Here is an 11,145-nt window from a genome sequence, read left to right as displayed (position 1 = left end):
AGTATTTATAAACGTAAATAGACATTGAAACAACACCAATAACATTCAGTGCATCTTTTCTAGTACTTTGAAGACATTTCTTCTAGTTCCGGCATCATCTGACATGTTGCCAGCCTGCCACAATGCTCAACTCTAAGCCTTGGATGATGTTTGATGAGATTGCAGCTGAGCTTACAAGCTCGATTTGGACATGAGCAAGGAGTGTGGATGCATGTAGGCTCGTGGTCTCTAAGCTTGCTGTATATGATAGATTCCTGGCAGCCGTAGCTGTTATTTGGGATGTCGGATGCTCAACTCTCTCAGCCTTGAATGATGTTTGGTTGCAGCATGACGAGCTTGCAGCTGAGGATGACGAGTGTTCTTTCAGGTTTAGAATGTGTTGTCTTTGTACTTATTTACAGTCACTGCAATCTGGAGGGAGAGGGGGGTGAAGAGGACATGCAAGATGAGGAATAAAAGAAGATGGCTCTCTTGTACGTGCGGACACGTAAGAGGTAGCCATTTCAATGAAAACTGATGCTCGGTTGTGTGTTGTTCTTTCCAATTTATAGGCGAATAACTTGGTGATTTGAAGATTTCAATGTTGCGTGAATGGGCGCGTTTTTTAAGGCATTGAATGACCATTCAATGTTATCCGTCTCCCCAACTACAAATGCCTTAAAGTTCTGACATCAAATATCTTTGAATATTACGTGGATTGTTATAAAACACTTAATGTGCTTTCCTTTGCTCTGTTACATGCGCGGACGACAAGAACAATATGCGTTTAAATATACATTTGATTAACTTTTATCGAAATACGATATTTTTTGAAGCCAAAAGTTTAAAGTGCGTCGGGAAACCAATTAAAGAGCGCGAAATATCACCTTAACATGCGTTTATTATACTTTATTAAACGGAAAACAAATAAAATATAATGAAAAAAATCAAGCCTTTATGGGGGTTCGATCCTAGGCGGAATCAGTTTGATCAAAAACTTTTACCATTTCGCCAATGGGCTCATCCATCATATTAATTATATTAAAAAACTGTTAAAGAGCAATTCCTGAAAATTAAAAACAAGCAAAAAGCTTGACATGCGCAATACGTACGCTCAATATGCATAATAATGCAACAAAATTTGCGTTTCGTTATCTATTTAAACTATAGTCCGTGGCAAATAAAAAAAAAAACTTAACATGCGCAATACAGTAACATAATGTGCATTAGAAAATACGTGAGTCTTGGGTATTCTTAAAACAATATGCTTCAATTTATTCTCTAATATGCGGACGTCAACACGTTATTATGCGCATCTTTCATTCTTAATGTGCATGAGATTGTAAAGTCACTGACTTAGACCCGATAAAAAATAAAAATTAAATAAATAAATAAAAATCAATGGGTGCATTTTTTTTTTTTTTACGTATTGAATGACCAGTCAACTTTAGAAGACTTTATTATAAATTAATATGCGCATGTTAAAACTTTATTAGTGTGTATCTAACATTCTTAATGTGCATGAGATTGTACACTCACTTACTTTATTATCCGTATCTATCATCATCTATTAATATGACAATGTGCGATGGGGTGTTCTTAAAAGAAGGTGCGTCAATAATCACATAATATATCACCATAATAAACAGAATAAACATAATATATCATTCAAATTAAAATTGTTGGAGTACAATAATACAGAATAACAAATAACATGAAAAACATAAAATGTTCACACATTCATCGTTATTCATCCTTACGCAGCCTCCTCCTTATTTCGATCCTCATTAGACAAATTTGCAACTGTCGCGTCGGGCACCTGTTGATCCATAAAATCTTGAAAGTTATGAAACTGTAAATACATCAATAAAATTATATAAAAAAAAATGTAAGTATGCAATAGGTCACCTCTTGGTCGAAATTGTATTCTTCTCCATCATAAACATATGTTGGCAACTCATCATCTCTCAGCACTCCTGCGCGAGTTCTATCACAATACACCAACATATACCTGACAGGCGAAGTTTTGTTTCTATAGGTGTTATACGCCACGTCAAATCTATTGATTATATAGGCTTTGCCTACTTGAAATTTGTTGAAGCACTGTTGAACATGCACTTGTGGAATGTGCATGTGTACAACAGTTCCCTGAAATTATTAAAAAAAAATGCATCAACAGTAAATTTTAGAAAAATAAAATATTAAGATTTATAATACGGTAAATAAAAAAAATACCTCAAAATCATGCAACACACACTCTATAGACTTGATGTTTTCAGAACCTTTTGATTCTGGCAGCCGAACCACACGAACCACTCGGACCTTCATGTAATTCCACCGAAGTGCTATCCGAAGTTCGTTACCAACAATTTCAGAGTGTAGATCAGCGGCCATTGAAAATTTGCCTAAAAGGGAAAATACAAATGCAAAATGTGTTTGTAAGTGACAGATTTGAGAATAGCAGAATGGTGGGTTTAAATAGCAAAATCCGTCGTTTCATTCACTCATATGCACACCTAAACACGTTAATATGCGTGTCTTTCATCCCTAATGTGCGTGATATTGTACGCTCACTAACTTAGACACAATAAAAAAAAATCAATGGTTGCGTCTTTTTAAAATATTGAATGACCATTCAACTTCGAAAGATTAGCATTATGGGAAATATAAAAATCGCTGACACCGAAATTGACTTCTCACTTATTGCTCTAATATGCGTTACATTTACACTTAACATGCGTGTACATGTATGTACAACATAAAAAACACGGAACAAATATAATTTAAAATGCGTCTATTGCTATTACAATGTGCGTTGCGATATTCTTAAAAGGATATGAGTCAATTTATTTATTAATATGCGCACATTTATACTTTATTTATTCGTTTATTTCAGTCTAAAAATGCATTACATTGACTACTAACTGACTTAATCCCAATAAAAAAATCAAATGGGTGCATCTATTTAAATATTGAATGACCATTCAACTTCGAAAGATTACCATTAATAGGTGCGTTTTTTTATAAGTTGAATGACCATTCAACTTTAACAGATTTCTTTTATGGGAAATGAAAAAACTGCTGACAATGAAATACAGTTGTCACTTATTTTAACATATTTCATTTAACATGCACCCGTTCATTTCCATTTTCCATCACACCTTTGAAGAGCCTATATAAAGAATGTATCATCCATCAGTCCATCACACCTTATCATCTCAATCAAAACAAAGATGATAAAAACAAAAAATGCTGAGAAAGACAACCAGTCCAAGCAACCCCGAAAACCGCTTTCCCTAATACCAAAACAACATCTACCAGCACTGAAAAAGGATCTAAACGATCCAACTTTCAAAGAAAGGTTCGAGGCATTTATTGACGACTTCCCTGCTGAGAACACCTCTGATGATTCCACAGGAACAAAAGTGTCTTACAACACATGGAAAACGGAGGCTCTTTGTAACACCCTCTAAACAAGCTAGATAAAAAGCCTTAACACATGCAGATTAGACAACAAAACTAGCACAGCGGAAGATAAAACGAGAACTGGATAAAAGAAATCCAACGGGGTGTCACGCCACGTCAACCAAACACGGTAAACGCTACGGCAAATAATCTGCAAGTGTAAACATCTATCCCAAAAACATCAGTCTACAACTACATTGGCACACAGGCCACAAAACAGGGATAAAGGTGCTAAGCTACCAGGCACTAGACATCGCGCTCGTCTAAACATCACCTGAAAGATACAAAGATAAACATTGGGACGACGCCCGGTCAGCGATAATGCTGGTAACCCACCAATACCGTTAAGTAACATACATAGATAGATATAAGTTGTAAAACCATTTTCGAAACGGAATACATAAGTATATAAGTCAAAAGCCAAGATCAACAGTCAACATAAGACTAATCACTCACAAAGATAACACGGGAACACATCCCAAACCGCATAGGTTAACCACAACACAAAAGATAAAGACAAGACCGATGGCAACACATGCCCTTGTGACTTCACGCGTCACAAGAAAGAGAACTCACAACAACGGCTACACAAGCCCTCGTGACATCACCCATCACGAGTTGATATGCCTTCCTTATGCCCTGTTCCAACCTTATGGCTACCCCCGACCTTGTACCTTCATGCCAACCATTACCTCCAGGACCCCTGTACTTCTTAATCCAACCTTTTCCCTCTTGGGACCGTCGTCCCCCACCAACAAACCACCCACAAGACCACCAATTCATAGTACACAAGGTACCGTACACAGCAACACATGCCCGGATAACACATGTTATCCCCCAATCACGTGAACCTTACACGAAGGACACATCTCCATAATCACATCACGGCCACCAAGAGGACCGTTGCAATACCTTGGTGACTAGTGTCCCATACCACTAATCGTGCAATCCAGGTAAAGCTACACACGCACCACCACTCACACGAGTCAATCAACGGATCACAACGAATGTATGAAACAAACTCAATCAAGGAATGGGTCACAACCCAACGACAACAATGATGAATAACACAAGTTATCATCAACTAAATGGAAGGTAAAAACCACACACATGCTAGCATTAAGACAATAAACTAGCATGCTTAACAACCGAGAAACTCAAGATAGTTCCGAGGAACACACAAGACACCTCTTGGTCCAACGAAACACAATGTTGAACACTTAGCACGATTCAAGACACCAAAGTCCTACATGGATACCTACCATATAGTTCTAGACATACGAAACATCAAGAAGACGCTCAAATAGTTCCACAAAAGAACAACGGGAAGTCAAAAGGCCAAATACCGAGTCAAAAGGATCACGGGGAACAAATCCCATCTCAACACCATGGTGTTCCCCGCGGGTGGACCCACGGGTAGGCCCCTACCCGTGGTTCCGCCCGCGGGTACACTACCCACAAGCCTATATACCTACAGGTGGGCGGCGGGTAGGGCTCTCCCCGCCGTTCCGCCGCGGGTACATACTCCTGTGCAAAACAATCCCTTCGGGGATTTTCTTCTCCAAACACAAATTCAAGTCCAAAACATGCCAAATCTCACCCAACACAACAAAATGACTTGAACCATGGAAAATGCCAAGCAATGGCACAAAGGAAACCTAAACACAAGCTCTAGATATGCAATATCACAAGACAATGCATAAACCCTCACATTTCATAGCAAAACACAAGTAGAATCCAAGAAATCACATATAGGTAAGCAAAATAGGTTTTGTAGAGCATGGGTTACCTCTTGTAGACCAAAAGACTTCACTTTACACCACAACAAGCTCCCCACAAGGCTTACTTTCCAAACCCACTTCAAGATCAAACCAAAAGATCATAAAGATCCTACCTTTAAGAAAAAGACAACTAAGATGGAGCCAGAAAGACAAGATAAACTTAGATCTTACCCTCCTAGATGCCCAAATAGGTGAAAGGTTGAATCTTGGAAGCAAAACTTGAAATCTTGACAAGGGTCTTAACTTGGCTTGGAGAATAAGCTACACTTCTTTTCTAGAGAGAAGGTAGAGCTAATTTCTAAGAATTGTAAGGAATGAAATGAAGAAGTCTTCTAGGTTAGGTTACAATACTAACTCTTGGTGAAAGGACAAGAATACCCTTACTAACCTTTAGAAAGTGTAAGGAACAAGGGAACTCCCCTCAAAGCTCAAGGTACAACACAACTTTAAGGTTGACTAGTCAAATACTAGTCCTTGAGTATTAAAAATCAGGATTTTAGGAATTAGTTCTTCAAATAAAATAGGATTAATTACTCAATTAATCCATGGATTGAATGTGGATTTTTGGGGTGTCACACTCTTGCCTACCTAGATGCTGAGGACGCTACTGAAGAGGAAGAAGTCGACTAAAAGAAGGGGCCAATCTTCGTGAAGAAATAAAATACAGGTTAAGCTTGATTATGCATGTTATGATGGACACACGTTATTAATATTACGTTTTGATGTAATAAGTGTCAACTCTATATTGTTTTAATAATATCAAGTTTATTATGGTGAAGTTGGTAGTTTTCACGATGCTTACATATGCGTTGATAAGACATTTAACTTGCGCAGCATTAAACCAACAAATGCGATAAAATTTCGTTCACGTGTGGGAACGTTAGTTTAAAGAAGAAAAAAAATAAAGTCTTTAGGTTAGGGGTTTGATCCTGGGCGGATTCAATATGATTAAAGACTTCTACCATTTCATCAATAGGCTCATCCATTCATTTAATTACATAAAATAGAATATATTAAAGAACAATTCTAGAAAATCAAAACAAAAAAAAAGGAAAAAATGATTACATTTATTCAAATAAATTTTTATTTTTTTCCGTTTTCAATTTATACTATTTCACATATTGAAATATTTTTCTTCCATTTTTAAATACCTTTCCATTATTATATGGCGTATGCATGTATTACTTAACATGTGCAGCAATATATTTTAAAATGCGCACGTTAACACGTTATTGTGCGTTTCTTTCATACTTAATGTGCGAGAGAATATATACTCGTTGACTTGGACAAAATAAAAATAAAGATTAAAAAAAACAAAAAAAAAAAAAAATATTCAATGGGTACGTTTTTTTTTAGAGATTGAATGACTAGACAACTTTAAAAGATTCCCATTATGGGAACACCTCTGACGGGACTTATTGCTCTAATATGCGTCACATCTGCACTTAACATGCGTGTGGTTTATGTATAACTTAGGAGAAAAAAAATTAAAATGTGTCTATTAATATTACAGTTTGCTTTGGGGTGATCTTAAAAGAATATTTGTCAATTTATTCGTTAATATGCGCACTTTTATACTTTATTATTCGTGTATTTCAAACAAAGTATGCATTAGACTGTATGCTAACTGACTTAGACCCAATAAAAATAAAAAATGCGTTGATAAACCATTAAACTTGCGCAACATTAAACCTTATCTGCGTTAAAAAGGGAAGACAATATGCCTATATTAAACTCTTTATATGCGTTGAATTGTATAACACGCGTATATATATATATATATATATATATATATATATATATATATATATATATATATATATATATATATATATATATATATTATAATGTGCGTACGAAAAATTAAAAAATAATATAAAATATAATATATATATATATATATATATATATATATATATATATATATATGTATATATTTAATTGGCTGAACATTAATGCTTAATATGCGTAACAAATAAACAATATGCGAGTTGGCTTGTGTATTAAAACTTTAATTTATTAACAAATTTATCCAATGAAAATACATGCGTTACATAACATCTAACATGCGCAAACTGTCGAGATACAATATTCTTCATGTTCTTAATAAAAAACACAAAAAAAAAAACATAAATAAAAAAACACCACGTTCATGTCCTCTCCGAACTTGTAAGTTTCTTGGATCTGCTCTGAATGGGCGGGGAGACTACATCTTTCAGACTGGAATCGGTGGCAGAGAACATCCCAAACTTCCATCAATCTCAGGTTGGAAGTTTGCATTAAGTGATGTTTGATTTCAGGTTTAGAATGTGTTGTTATTGAAATCAATTACAACGACAACAAAAATGAGAAAGAGGGCGAATATGATGACGAGGGTATACATTGTAAAGAAGGTACATAATACGACGATGAAGGACTGATGGTGGTTGTGGTAATGGAGTGAAAGACTCAAACAATGCCATTACGACGTATGCTTTCTTGACGAGTGTTCCTCCCCTTTTATAGGCGAATAACTAGGTTAAATTGAATAATTTGACAAATACAGTGATACCCGTTTCATAAAATAAATAATATATTCTTTCCATCTTTAATTTAGCTATAATTGGTATTGTATACAGTTAATGATATAATCAATTATTATCCTTCCAAAAATCATAATATGTGCACCAAAAAATTATTTAAAATGCGTATGTTAATATTTCAATGTGCGTGAGTGATTTTTAACACTATATTATAATGTCTGTCCATGAAAAAAATTAATGTGTGTGACCAAATGTATTAACATGCGTGAATGCACACACCATTGACGCTACGCCAATACGCGTGCGTGATTTTCATCTCTAATATGCGCACAAAAATAATTTATTATGCGTAAGGTCAGGTCTTAGTGTGCGAACAAACGATCAAAGACAATTTGCCTCATTGATTAGTAATACTTTGAATTTCTTTATTTGAATAAAAAAAATTAAAGTCTTGTGGTGGGGGAAGGTTTGATCTTAAGCAAAGTCAATAAGGACAAAGACTTCTACCACTTCGCCATTAAGCTCATCAATTTATTTATTGTATCCAAAAACAAATGTAACCTTTCAACTGATCACAAATTAAAAAGCGTGTGTGAAACGCACATTATGGCCTTAATGTGTTTTATAGGCTAACTTAATGTGCGTCTCCAACCACATGTGTGTCGTGTGCGTGTGAATGCTTCATTATACAGTTGTAATATTTTATTTTAACGAATATGCATTAAGTAAGTTCTTAATATGCGAACAGTAATATTTTCACGTTTACTAATTTACGTATGCAACATTGTATTCTTATTGCATGCATTTAAAACACGCAAATCAACGCATATTACGGACTTTGCACCACTCACGTTCAAAAAAGGGTATTAATCCTACTGTGTGGATAATAATAATAATAATGATATAACAATAACAATGCGCGTTTGATTTTTGTTTGTTTATTTAATGACTATCAAGTAAATAAACAGAAAAAATATATAACATCCAAACAAAGATTTATTATTTACATTGAACTAATTTATACATTGATCTGCTACTACCACTAAAATAATGAAAATAATAATAAACAACATCCCCCTGACGATCTAAATCAACACCAACCAACACAACAATTCAAATCAAAGGCCCGATGATAGCTTATTTAATTGATAAAGAACCGCAGACAAACGACAGGATCCGTCTACACCTTTTGGAGATATTTCTTTTGGTTAAGCCTGCATTAAGGTACCAAAGGATATATCTCCATGAGGAGTAGAGGATCCTGCAGTATGTCTGGGCTAAAACAGCACATTCTAAACCTGAGAAGATTGACTTCAATGAATGTAAACCACAACATCGGGATTTGTTACGATTTAGACCCATAAAAGAACCTTCTCAGGTTTAGAGTGTGCCATCTTAGTTGATAACCACGCACTCCCCCACGGCTATCACCGCCGAGCTCTACTCAAAGGATGTCGAAGCATAGCAGTAACCACTCAGTCACGTATAGATGACGGGAAGTGGGGAAAGATGGAGGCATCTGGGGGCGGCTGAATTATTGTGGTGTTGTATTTCATTAAGGGGATGTTTATTCTCAGGTTTAGAATGTGTTGTTTTTGTAACTAATTACAATCACAACTAGAAGAAGGGGGGCGAGTATGAAGAACATGAGGGTAAATATTATGAACAACACGAAGAACACGACGAGGAAGAAATGATGCTTCCTGTTGACATGGAGTGAGTAACTCAATTGATGCCATTTCAACATATAAAAATATAAAGAAAACCCTTGATACTCGGTCGTTGGGTGTTCCTTCCATTTTATAGGCGAAATACTTGTTCACATTCCCTGACTTGACACATTTTATTTTGACATTTCAAAAACATTGAAATGAAATAGAGTCCACACATTTAATGTGCTCCAGATAGATTTATAAAGTGCGCCAAATACTAGTACTGCGTGCGTGAAAAAAATCATGTCCATTTTTTTAGTCCTTTAAAGCATTGAATGACCACTGCAAAAGACTGTCCGTTTCGCCAACTACACATGCATAGTTAATAGTCATAAATGACAATTCAATGTTGAAAGATTCCCTTTATGGGAAATAGGTAAATTATTGACAACGATTAGTCTTGTCACCTAACCAAGCAACCCCACCGTATGGGTGTGTGGTGAGGGAGGATTTATAGGGGTGAGGTGGTTAATTTGCCAATGCATGACAATTTTATTCGTTGACGCACGCTGTATTATTTAGAAACGCACATAAGCAACTAAGTAAGCGCATATTAAAATATGATGATCTATAACCATGAAAGTAAATGTCCCCCACCCACACCCCGTACCATGTTATTATGAGCCTATAAAAGGAAGGTAAGATGCTACAATCCAACATCAAAATTTATTACCTATATATTGTCTAATTGTTGGTTTCTTTGCAATACATGGATATACACAATGTCGTATGGTAACTCTTTCTCACCCACGCTGGATCCTTCATCTTTTCTTCATCTCCTTCTTATTCTTCAAAATATTTATCCTGCTCATATTCCCCCCTCCCCTCTCTTGTTGTTTTCAACATAATTAATTACTAAAACAACACATTCTAAACCTGAAACAACTGACCTGGACAAAGAAGCCCAGGTGACGGTTTTCCCTACCCGACAACGCTGGATTGTCCACGTTGTGGAAGGGAATATCCACATCCCATTTTCGAAATTCAGCTTCCCCGGTAAGAAGAATGCTTCGAGGGGCTATGATTAAAGGATACCTATCGGGGAAGAGCTTCATAAGCGACTGGAGAAACACTATCGTGAGGCGGGTTTTCCCAGTACCAAGCGCGTGCGAAATTATGCATCCCTTCCCACAATCAGACTGCAGCTTTTTCAGATTCTCGATGTGAATATCCCCACCAATGTTTCTCCACAAGAAATCAAACCCCTCGCGTTGATGAGGATACATTGTTCCTTTAGTCCCCGGAGGAAGAATGTCCCACACTGTCGTTCCACCATGGATTGAATTACAATAATTTCCAGAACCACCATCCAATCATTATACAGCTTTATATGCGTCTTGATACTTTGACAAATTGAAAACAAAACTATATGCCTGCATTTAATTGTTTATGTGTGTTACATTATTCCATCAACGCCTTTTAACAAAATCATTAAAAAATTCAGTTACTTTCATTTATATTCGTCCAATTACCTCAATCGTAAAATGTGCCCTTATGTATAACTTAATGAGCGTATCCACATGGATTAACATGCGTAACACTTCGCGTGTCCAAATAACTTAATGTGCGTGTACAAATGGATTACATGCGCAAGTACACACACCATTGAACGTGCGCGAGTACATTAACGAGTGTGCGTGAATTTAATCTTTAATATGCGCACACTAATACTTTAATATGCTTATA

This window comes from Ipomoea nil, unplaced genomic scaffold (genome assembly GCF_001879475.1).
Source record: "Ipomoea nil cultivar Tokyo-kokei standard unplaced genomic scaffold, Asagao_1.1 scaffold3195, whole genome shotgun sequence".
Taxonomy (NCBI): domain Eukaryota; kingdom Viridiplantae; phylum Streptophyta; class Magnoliopsida; order Solanales; family Convolvulaceae; genus Ipomoea; species Ipomoea nil.
The sequence above is the reverse complement of the archived record's forward strand: the minus strand, read 5'-3'. Positions refer to the sequence as shown.